This window comes from Sciurus vulgaris (genome assembly GCF_902686455.1).
Source record: "Sciurus vulgaris genome assembly, chromosome: 14".
Taxonomy (NCBI): domain Eukaryota; kingdom Metazoa; phylum Chordata; class Mammalia; order Rodentia; family Sciuridae; genus Sciurus; species Sciurus vulgaris.
Window position 1 is genome coordinate 13273870 of NC_136475.1, and position 12257 is coordinate 13286126.

The 12257-nt window shown below is 46.7% G+C and overlaps 1 protein-coding gene across 5 annotated transcripts in view; it reads left to right on the forward strand.

Annotated features, from left to right (window-relative positions):
• The window catches only part of FHL2 (four and a half LIM domains 2), a 71753-nt gene that overhangs the window by 23358 nt on the left and 36138 nt on the right, over positions 1-12257 (forward strand). The window contains exon 2 of one of the 5 annotated variants that reach the window (XM_079111021.1): positions 2249-2329. The exons of 1 other annotated variant lie outside the window; for it this stretch is intronic. The gene's annotated coding sequence lies outside the window, so the exon portion shown is untranslated. Of the gene's footprint in view, positions 1-2230; positions 2330-10127; positions 10152-12257 lie in introns of those variants that run through there. 3 more of the 5 variants (XM_079111022.1, XM_079111023.1, XM_079111024.1) reach the window with 3 other exon arrangements.

The following is a 12257-nucleotide window of genomic DNA, read 5'->3' on the forward strand; positions in this document are numbered from 1 at the left end:
TTGGCCGGAAGCCAGCACACTCTCTCCCTTCCCTACCTGGTTATCTTTCTGGGCTCATGATGTCAGCCAGGGCCTGACCTGGAATGGCTGGGGCCAAGTAGGGGTCTTGGGAGAGCTTAGGGGTAACGTCATCTTCCTCCTGAGGCTATTCCCGACATCCGGGAACTGGCAGGTGAATCATATCGAGTGCTTTGTTTGAGCACATACATTAACTAACCAAATGCAGACTCCTGGCAGGGTTCCCAAACCCGAGCTTCCTTTGTTTTTCCTGTGGATGGTCTTCTTTTGTTCCTGTAGAGACTGTTTCACCCAGCAGGCCTCTGAGGGACTGCCTCTGTGTCGGAAAACCTGTTGCACACAGGTATTCTCTCCCTCTGGGCCACAGGCCCCCTCAGTCCTCCTACCACCCCGCTCCATGGCTTTCTTGCCCACAGAGAGAGCTCTGTGCTCCTGGTAGCTGCCCCCACTCTGCCTCGTCTCCTCTGCCAGCTGCTGCCTGATGACACCATGTTAGATGTGGAGTCCTCTAACACTGCTTCTGCTCCTAGAGTATCAGATAGAAAGGGGAGAAAATTCATCTTCCAGGACCTCGAATCTAAACCCATTCTGGTCGCTCTTTTCCATACCAAAAATGTACCCTATCAGCAGTCAAAAAATAATAAGAAAAAAAAATGGTGGAATGTGATAAGGAATATTGGTCTTCTAAACTCCACATTCCAGGATGAGGAACAGATGAGTGTTGGTCAGCTTTCCAGTACTGTAACAAACCTGAGCAAATCAACTTATAAAGAGAGAGGTTCATAGTGTGGGCGGTTTCAGTGCATGGCTGATTGGCCCTTTGGCTTTGGGCCTGTGGCAAGGCAGCTTATAGTGCGTGGCAGGGAACATGTAGTGGAGCCGCTCACCGTGTGGCCCAGATAAAAGAAAAAGGAAGAGGAGGGGCCGAGTCTCCCAATCCCTTTGATGCTTTGCATACAATGACCTAGGGGCCTCCCACTATGCCCCACCTGGTAAAGTTCCCAGTAACGCCAAGCCAGGGACCAAGCCTTTAACACAAGGACTTTTGGGAGATATTCCAGATCCAAATCCTTGCCTGTGGGTTTCCATTCATTGACTAACAGCCCGATTAGTTCCACCCAAGCCAGGAGCTGCTTCCTTCTCCACTTGTGCACATCACCTGCAAATGACCAAAATAAACTAATGCTTGCTGCAAACCCAACTGGTGGGTAAAGGTGTAACTCTGGTAAAATGAAGGCTGTGTTCCTGCAAATGCCAAAGTGCTGGCTCTGGTCTGGATTGGAAATGCTCTGAGACAGCCTGCAGATGTTTAAGTCACAGGACTGTGCAACTGGAAATCTCCACGGTCATCGCCTTGGGCATGGATAATCACAATCAAGCAAGGTGTGAATCTGTTCGCCTGTTCTACCTTTGGGAATGTTTGTACTTGACAAGATGAGTGAATGAAGAAGCTATACTAGTTTCCCAGTCGAAGTAAGCCCGCCTTACTTAGCATAGGTATGGTGAAGGGAAGTAGGAACGGGCTCCATCAGGTGCACCCTCCTTACAAGGTGAACTTTCCTCTGCAGAAGTAAAGCAGAGCTATAGCTGGGTGTGGTGGTGCATGCCTGTAATCCCAGCAGCTTGGGAGGCTGAGGCTGAGGCAGGGGGATCACGAGTTCAAAGCCAGCCTTAGCAAAAGTGAGATGCTGAGCAACTTAGTGAGACCCTGTTTCTAAATAAAATACAAAATAGGGCTGGGGATGTGGCTCAGTGGTCCAGTGCCCCTGAGTTCAATCCTCAGTACCCCACCCCTACCAAAAAAAAAAAAAAAAAAAAAAAGCACAGCAGAGACAGAGCTGTAGAATTGAGAGACAAGAATTCCTATCTCCAAAATAAAGACGGGTTCATTTGCAGGGTGGAGACATCAAAGAAGTCCCTCAGTGTGCCCGAGGTGGGACAAGGCACAGGCAGCGATAGCAGAAGTGGGTCAAGAGAAGCAGCCCTGCCCTACCAAAGCAAGGCGAGCCTCTTGGAGGCAGAAGCCTGACCCCAGGAACTTCTGCATGTGGGTGTCCCTGCAGCCTCATTCTCTGCTCCTCCCAGCACCTGCCGGTGCTGCAACCCGGGGGTCCCTTCTCTCACTGCAGGAACAGCAGTTCCTACCTCCACATCTGCTGCCTTCTGGAAGGTCAAGCCCTCCACCTTTCCTTTTCTCTATTTATCCTTGTGGTGCCAGGGATCCACTCAGGGATGCGAGGAGAGCGTTCCACCAGTGAGCCAGCTAACAGCCCCAGCCTTCGGCTTTGCTTGGATTCAAGTTGTCTGCAAGGTGAGTGACAAGGCAAAGCCCAGGGAACTGAATGGCCCGAGTGGGAAATGGACCTGATGGAAGCGGGGCAAGCAGAACAGCCTCCCTCATGTTAGCTTGGGCATTTCCAGGAAATCTGAATTAAATTCAGTCAATATTCACCAAATTGCAAAGCCCTGCAAATACAGAAACAAACGTCTCAATCCTTGCCCAGAGGAGCCCACACTCATCCCCTGTTGTTATGAGTTAGGGAGAGAGCATAAAATCATCAGAAATAAGGCTGGCCTCGCCCACAGGGCCTCTGTGCTGGAGGTAGTTTATCCGGTCTAAAGGAAAGGAGGATTTTTTCCAGAAAGGACAGAGTCAGGAAAGACTCCAAATGTTCCAAGATGGAGGGCTGAGGCTGTGGCTCAGTGGCAGAATGCACGCTGAGCATGCTCCTGGCCCCAGGTTCAATCCCCAGCACCAAAGCAAAACCAAAAAGAGTTCTTTCCCCACTGGCCATAGGCAGAACCCGTGGGACCACTGAGCATGAGCAGAAAGGAGCCTGCCTCTGAGAGACCCTCTCCTTGTTCAGGGTTTCCATCTCTGCCCCTCTGACTTGGTCACTTTCCAAACATATTCTTATAAAAAAAGAAAATCTCTCGTGTACTTTCTTCATCTACCTTTAGCGTGACCTGTAAATACAAGCGACAAAGAGTGGTACAGCGTCAGAGGAAACAGACACTCAGATCCAGCAGGGTGGGAGTAGGAAGTGAGTCCATACCCTGTTAACAAGGCCAGGGAGCGAGGCTACCTTCAGGCCAAGTGCAAAATGGAAATGCAATTTCACGTGGTGGAGAAGAAGGTAATAGAGAAAAGAAAAGAAAAACTAGAAAGCCCTGTTGAGTTTAAAGACAGCTAAACAAGTGTTTCCACAGACGGTGCTTTGCACTGGGACCCCATCTTGCCCTCCAGGGAAGAGGGTGACTAATTCGGTAACTAATGTTAGAGTAACTGCTCAGTATCTCTAATGATGCAGAAGATTCCAGAAATATTTGTACAGTTAGGAGGGCCTAGAATTTTTCATTAAAAAAAAAAAATTTTGGCAAATAGTACTTGCAGGAGACATTTCAGAACTCTTTCCTGGTATTTCAATAGTCAACTACCACTGCAATGATGTAGAAAGAAGTGCGATGGTTCCAGAAAGCTCTGTCATGAGTCTGAGCCCCAATTTTAAAGCACATTCTCAAACAGATGAAAGAAAGTCTTAAATAGGCTCTCTGGAAGAACTTAAAGTCTAGCTTTTCATCACACACAAATCTGTATCATAGCGCAGAGGAAAACATTCCAGAAGATTAGCAATTGCCAATGAACCATAAAAATGGCTTGAGAAAAAAATAAGTAATTTGAAATAATGCTTGAAAAGAAGGATGAGAGGAATTAAAACTTTTATTTCACAGGGTAAGAAGACACAAAAAGGTGAAGAATTTACCTGTGGTCACACACACATTAAGACTGGATCTTAAAGGTCCCTAAAAGCCCATGTGGTTCAAGTTTAGGCCCCACTTGGTCCTATGGAGAGGTTGTGGAAATTTTAGGAGATGGGGCCTTTTGGGAAGTCTTTGGGTGACTCAGGGCAGGCATTTGAAGGTGATAGTGGAATCTCAGGCTCCCCGACTCCCCGCGCTCTATCTCTCTGTCTGTCTCTTGTTTCCTGGCTATGATATACTATTTCACCATAGGCTCAAAACAATACGGCCACCTAGTCATGGACTGGAACCTACAAAACCGTGAGCCAAAGTCAACTTTTCTCTTTCAAAGTTGATCATCTCGGGCATTTTTTCAGAGTGACAGAAAGCTGACACCACTCTGGAGGAATTCCTGGTCTTGAGTTCAGCCCCCTCCCCCTCCAGCCAGGCTGGCCCACACCCTGCCCAAGTAGACATTTGATTTTCTGTTAATGACCTTGATCAAAGCGGAAATAGTACAAAAGAACTCAAGTCGGAGATTTTAAACTTGCAGCATTTACTCATAAAGTTAATTCATGACGAGTAGCAGAAATCGGGGTGGTTTAAATAAACCTTCGGAGGAACCAAATGAGACATGAAGCTCTATTTCAGATATGCCAGAAACAGCGTCAAAGGCCACAGGTAAAAAGGGTTTTCAGGTATCTTAGAGAAGCAGAGTTCACACAGAAACAGGATTTGACCAGGTTTGCAATGACCTTAGACAGTCACACTTCTTTTAAGTGGGTTTTGAAATAGTTGACAAAGGATAAAAGAGGGTAGAACTGACAAACCAGGCAAACAGAGAAACGAGTAGGTTATTTACAAAAGGAGTGGAATCAGAGACAAAGAGATCTCAAGATGCACAATCGTTTGGGTCAATTAAAAAAAAAATTCAATATACAAGAAGCAAATTCAGGGTCTACTTTAGAAAGAGTCCTCATCTGAAAGAGTGGGGGAATGTTTAGTGACCAACATGGACTGTGGGTGTCAGCTGTCTTCCTTTCATTGGTCCTCAGCTACCAAACAGCCTTTCTAAATGAGGCATCAAAGCCACAGTGGAAACTTGTGTCCAATGCTCCAAGTAGGCTCTAACCACCCATGGGAAATTCGGAATCATAGAGTCGTTTGTGGATTTGGCTCCAAGTCAGACATGTTTTGAAGCTTTCAACACTGACTATTTGCATCCATTAAATCAGCTCATGAAAATGAGAGAGAGCAAACAAATGGGATATGGAAACTTTGTGTCTCAGCAGAGAACCAAGCCTTGCTTTCCTCCTAACCAGAGACAGGCAGAAGGGGAGGCACAGAGCTTGCCTTTCGTGGAGAGCTGATTTTTTCCTGAAAGTCTGGCAGGCAAAGGGGAAAAGCTTCGATTCTATGAGATCTCAGCTGTAACCAGGTCGGCTTCCTTTGCAGGAGGCGGCCTTGGGGCTCTGCATTTGCACAAACTCTGGGGCAGGCAGGTAGGCACCCCACCTACAGAGTCCTGTGGAATTTTTCCTGCTTGATTCAAGTAAAAAGTTCTTTTAGAAAGAGTGGGTCCAGCCAGACACCACACTCGATTCTGGTACCATGTCTCGCCAAGGCACGCAGAGACCTGCCTCCTGATCCAGATGCGGGGAGGGGTATGAACTGAAGACTGCTGTCCCTTCCCACCAGTTTTTACGATCTTAAGACACTTACTCACCTTCCAACTATGTGACGTAATTAAAAACGATTAGCTCTGAATCAAGAGCGAATCATCCACCAGTTTCCTGCCCAAGGGTTGAGGGGGAGGAACTGTTGGTGTGAATCCTGAAACAAATGTGATCTAAAAAATCTTCAAGGCAGTGGTCACCGTGTGTAACCCCTGTAGGGAAGTCTGGTCACCAGGTCCTGTTTTTATGTGTTCCATTTCTTCCCGGTGACGACGAGGTCTCCTAGTTCCCCTGGGCGACCACAACACATCTGCGCAAGGAGACCCCTACCCGCCCCCCTGCACAGGTAGGCCTGGCCGCCAGCCTCCCGCAGGCAGCGACCCCGCCACAAGGTGGCAATGGAGAGCAGCACGGACTGTCGCTCTGCCTTCACTTTGGGTTCTCCGAAAGAATTTTATTGCATCATTTGGATGGATCGCTTCGACTGTATGCTGAAAATTTTCAGTTTCCGTCCCATGAAGCAATGGACAGAATAGGAAGTACATGAACTGGAGTGCAGAGTTCCCGAGTCTGGTCTATGTTTAGTCTGTCTTGACTCTGTCCCCTGCTTCTGAAACTGGACACCTCGCAGGTTTATATACCACGTCTTGCATTGGAATCCCCAGAGGGTGTTTGACCTCCCGAGCACTCAGTCATCAGAATCACCTGGAGGGCAGGTGAAGACAGGTACACCTGGGAATGTGCACTTCTGACAAGTTTCCAGGGGATCCTGAGGCTGTGGGTGGAACCAGGCTTCCAGAACCGCAGGCTACATGTCCTTTCCTCTCTTTCCCAGCTAGGTGACCTGGACAGGTCACAGGCAAGGGAGAAGTTACAGGGCGTGTTGTTTGGCGAAAGAATTACAGGACAGTTGAAATAAATACTGGGAGTGATTCTGTCCAAATTATACTGTTGTACTGTGTGCATGTATGAATATGTAACAAATCCCATCAGTAGGTACAACTATAAGGCACCAATTTTTTAATGTGAAAATATAAGAACTCGAATAACCTATTACAATCACAGCTTGGTTCAGGAAACTAATTCTGATATATATATTTTTTTCTTCCGTGAACTAATCTTCAACCTAGAGCAGTTCCCTCCAACCAAGAAGACAGTTTTATCTTTAGAAGACGACTTCAGCTGTAATTCTTTCTTCCTATGAGAATGAAGTCCATTTCCTTCTTGTTCTGGAATCATCTTCCCTTTTCCCCTGAACTAGAGCAAATATTTACTGAGGACCTACTGTGTGCCAAATATGGAGCTGTTGGTGCTAAGAGGTTTATACATATGAACTCAAATGTTAGTTTACAAATGAGCAAACTGAGGGTTAGGGAAGTTTGGGGGTTACCTGAGGTCATAGAGCTGGTCAGAAGTAAGATATTCAGAGCCAGGCCTGACTTCAGGGTTCAAGCTGTCCTCCTCTAGATGGTATTTCATTTTCTCATACTCCATCTGCTACAATATGAAATACTCATAGAGATGGAAGACTTGTCACAAGCAACTCTTACAATGATCTGGCATTCATTCAATACATGTATTTACAAAGCACATATGATGTGCTATGCATTATAGTTAAGTCCTGGGAAGAGTGTGGTGTACAAGATGAAACTTTTCCAAACACATTTTCCCAGGGTTGTCTCATGAAAATATCTTAATGGTTTGTCCTTTGAATTGTTCATATGAGCATGTTACTAAACCAAGACATTGCATTCCCCCTTTCCTGCAAACTTCCACTGTTTTTTTTTTTTTAACCTCGGTCTAACAAATTTGTTTTCTATTTTCATTAAAGGAGAATGTATGTGTTGCTTTTTATTTTTTTATTTTTGGAACAGATAATGCATTTTCTAACTGAAAAGTCACAAGAAACAAAAGGGCGATAGAGTGAATATTAGTCCCCTTCTCCCACTCCCAACCTCGGAGACCACACCGAATCAGCACATGTAGTTACCTCCTTGTTTTTAACATCTACAAGCTTAAATGATTCTAAAATGTACCATACTGCATTTAACTAGGCCCCTGTTGATGAACATATAATATGGTTCAATATTTTGCTATTAGAAACAATTCTACAGTGACTACTCTTGTATGTATATCATTTTACCCATGAGCAAGTATATCCACAAGATAATTGCCTGTGAGGGGAAATGCTGGGAATTGAAAATAGTATGTGCATTTGTAACATAAAAACTTATTTCATTATGGAATTTTTCAAGCATTACAAAGGAAAGAGTAGTAAATGAACCCTCCCATCCCTCATCAAACTTCAATGATTGCCAATAATCCATGGCTGATGCTATTTCACAGGCATATATTGTCCCCATCCATTTCCCCCACGTCAATTTATTGTGAATCAATCCCAGACATAATGTTATTTCACTGGTAAATATTTTGGCACTGTTCCTGAAAATAAGGCCTTAGAAAAGAAAAAAGAAAAAAAAATGTGTGTGCACATAATTTCCTCGTGACACCTAAAGTAAACTAATACTTTATTAGTACTTTCAAATATCCTGTTAAAGTCACATTTTCATAGAAAGTCTCATAAAAGTTTCCTTTTTTAATGGTTTGTTCTTCTGATCAGAATCCAAATAAGTTCCATATATTGTAGTTGGTTAAGTCTTTTTTTTTTTTTTTATCTATTGGTTTCTCCCTCTAATGTTTTTTTTTCCTTCTTTTTGCTGCATTTGTAGAAACATGGTAAGTTTGTTTCCAGAGACTAGATTTTGCTGACTATATCCCTGTAGAGTCATTTAAAATATTCCTAAGAGCAAAAGGGAAATACGAAGTTAAATTGGAGACTTTCTTAATATTAAAAAAAAAAAAAAATACACCAAAAATCTGTCTGGCAGACAGAGACATTAGTAGAAGAAGAACTAAATAACTATGCCAATAAAAATAAAATCAAAATAAATAAACACACAACTCAGAAAGCTGTTCAAAAGTAGGACGAAAGAAAGCAGAAAGAGGAAAAATGCAGAAACAATGTTTCATCACTTTGTAAATCTGTTTTTACAAACTGGAGCATAAGACTCATCATTTGATAACTAGAGGATCATTTTGTACTTTGCAACTAGACAGAGAGACAATAAATAAATCTAAATAGTTGTCAGCATCACACACACTTCACTCAGAATTTCAAGATACTGGCCTGCTTTGACTATCAGTGGGAATTCAGGTGGGGTGCTAGTTACTTGGATTCTTGGTGAGATATCTCCAAGTTCAGGGACTACAAGGTGGGGTGAGGTTGCAGAGAAGGTTGCAGAGTGGGCTAGACTCCCCACATTCAAGTCTGGCTTGGCTCCTGTCTGTGTGGCAAGCCTCAGCCCTCTAAGAGTCACCTGAGTGACTGTAGGGAGATGGGGCACTTCTCATCCTATCAAGAGCTTGCTAGGTCTTGCCATGTTACAGACTCCAGTTCAAATCTCCGCAGGTATAGTAACTGAATAGTGATCATTGCCCTGCCTTGAACAAATCTTCCTAAACTGAAATTTCCTTACCATAAAACTGGGGTAATAATCCTTACCTAAAAGATCTCTGAGAAAGACCAGGAAGAGCCCAGGAAGTGGCAGCTAATACCAGGATGCCCTTGACTCTCAAGATTGGTGATTCCACCATGAATCCATGGGTAGCACCAGATGGATTATTAACCAAAAGAAAGCCAGCAAATAGCTTTTCCTGGCTCTTCTGAAAAATGTCTGACCCCGAGCTTCCCTCAACGCTCAAAATAACACTCCTGCCCACAAACCTCCCACCGGGGCTTTTGCTGTCACTTGTTCATCTTCAAGTCTGCTTGGGGAAGGGATCCCTGCTCAAGAGCCAGCGTTGCGATAGCGATGCCCACCTTTCCCGGGCATGGGACTCTGTCCACGCTGTCTCTGCTACCCTGCTGGACGGTGCCCTCCGTCTCTACCGAGGGCGGGCTTCTTCCAGAGGACCACGACTTTTAGTGTGGAAGGTACGTTCCCTCTTCACTTTTTTGTTTTCCCACCTCGGAGGGGGATGCGCATGGCTAAAAAGCCTTCGACCCGGAGGGTTGGGGAGGGAGCTTCCCTTAGTAGCCTCTCCACTGGAACAAAGAACCATCATCAATTCTTCCTCATCTCTTGAGTTCCTTTTGTGACGGACGGAGGCAGGCGTCATCAGGGTAGGGCAGAGAAAAGCCCACCGTGCAAATGCGTCCCAGACGCGCGCTGCTGCCTTCCTCAAAACTAAGAAGTGGCCCATCGGTTCCATAAGGCTGCGATCCGCCTCCGCTTCCCGAGAACGGGCGGGCAGTCCTGGGTGGGCAGCCTTGGCCCTCACCCTGCACGGGCCCCTGGAGCCCTGGCGGGGGGCAAAGCTCTGCAAACCCTACGCGCCAAAGAACTGGGGAGAGCGAAGGAGGGAGTAAGCAAAACAAAGGGTCGGGGCGGTGGATCGCCGAGCTGAATGGGCGCGGCGACCAGGAGGCCGAGGGGCGCCCGCCCCCAGCGCCCCGCGCCGGGTGCCAGCGCGCAGAGCCCGCGCCGCCCGCGCTCCGAGGCGCGCGTCTCCTTATATGGTCAAATGACACGGCGGGGGTTCTCTAGGGCGGAGCGGCGCCCGCTGCACTCCGCGGGCTGAAAGCCGCCGCCACCGACCGCCGCGCGATCGCCTGCCCGCCCGCCCTGTCCGGGAGCCCCTTGCCGGTGCCGCGCGGTGAGTACCTCCGCCCTGAGCCCCCCAACCCAGACAGAAGCGCCTGGCCCGCGGAGACCAAGGCAGAGGCCCGCTGAACCTGGGAGAGCTGGAGGCGACCACGGGACAGGGCAGCAGAGACTCGGGGGGACACCCCGGGCAGAGGGTCCGAACCTTAGGGGAGGGACCCTGATGAAAGGCGAGCTGAGTCGTAGGGGGAGAAGACCCCGGGAGAGGGGAGACGAACAGTGGGGAAGGAGGGTGAAAATCGCTGGGAGAGGGGACCCGAGCGGTAGGGCAGAGACCCCGGAGACAGGGGAGCTGAATCTGGGGAAGGCCACGGGACAGGGGACCTAAACAATGCGGGAGAGACCCCTGGGAGAGGGAACCAGAACCGTGGAGGGGACCCGAGTACAGGGACCCGGAACCGGGCGGGGACGACCTCACCGACCTGAACACCTGAAAGACTCACCCATCCTCAGGAGGAGGACAGCAGCACGCGTCCTCACTAGGTGGGTCACCGCCAGGTGGCGGGGAAGGGCTGAATCACCCAAGGGCGAGCCCCGGGCAAACGCTGTCGCTCCAGCCGCCGACCCCAGGAGGAAAGGGGGTCACTGTCCCCGCGCTCCCGCACTCAGGCCGGACGCCCGAGGGAATTGTCCTGGCAGGCAGGTCTGCGCGCGACTGACCCAGGCATTTCCCTTCCATAGAAAGGTATGGAGTTTGCGGTGTGACTTCGCTCCTTGACTAGAGCAGAAATTTAAAAACAACCCTCCGGTAAAAGAACATTGGTTTATTCTAAATGAAAAAGATTGTCATGTTTAGGTTGCACTAGTGTGATGTCTTAACATACCTGAAATTGTAGGAAGAAAATGTTAAATGTTTTTTTGGGATTGTAAAAGAGGAATCAGTCGTATTTACTTTCGAATCCCAGTTGGGTCTCTTGGAACTAGTCTAACCCATTTTGATGAAATGTTACCGCTGCCTTCCATGGCCCAACTTATGGCATGCTAGCTCTTGCACATATTCTGGGAAGTAATAAATCATAATTTGGGCTTATAATCAGGAAGAACGGTCTTCCTTTAAATATGTTTCGCATTTTTGGTGCTAACTCTGTTTATGTGTGTTCTATAATAATATATGAAAGAGGAGGTTTATGGCATCCTAAAGATAATGTAGAATTATTTTTAAAAATGCAGCAAGTATTAGAAGTACAGGAATTCCGAGTCCAGCAATTAAATGTCAGTAAAACCCAACAAAGGGAAAGATTTCATTATGCATTAACAGAAATTTTCACAAGCTTTTCAGATTTAGCTGACTCCAAATGTTTAAGACTTTGCATATGTAGAATTGGGTTCCCGAGTGTTTATCGTTCTGTGGTACTTTCAGATGTGTTTATGCTGCAGCACATCAATAAGAGGTCAAGTTGGCTTTCTACTTACCAGCTTCGTTTTTATATTTAGCCTCATTTTAGTTCAGTCTCACATATACACCACCAGCAGTATGGTAGGTTCCAGGATGCACCTGAATTGGAGTTGTGCTTCCTGAATTCACACTGGGTCCCTTAGTCTGCGTGGCCTTGGTCAGGTCACCTAATCTCTTGGTGCCTCACTTTCCCCAGCTGGGAAATAGGGTCACACTGTCATTTTTATGGTGGGTTGTTATAAAACCTCCACACCATAAGCCATGCATACTTATTTGATAGACTCATTTTAACAGAGAAAGAAACTGGTTCATGGAGAGATCAAAGTAAAATTTGCTCAATGTTTCCCAGCTTGTAAAAGGTGGCCCTGAAATCTATCCCAGACAGCTTGTCAGCCTGAGTTCTGAACGTTATACCCTATGAGGTGCACACCTGAATATTTCATTAAGGACTTGCACTGCAAACTTTGACCCAAGATTGCTTGTTAAACCATTTGTAGTACTGAGGGAGATCTAAATGGCAGAGAGAAATGTCCAGTAGAATATGGGGAAAAAATCAGACTGGGTCATCAAGAGGCCCAGTTTCTATTCTTATTCTGCACTGAGGGATACCCAGCCTCTGCAACCCAGCTTGCCTCATTTATCAATAAGGGGGCCAATGATGGTTTGGATGCAGTTTGCCCTTCAAGATTCACATATTGGGAG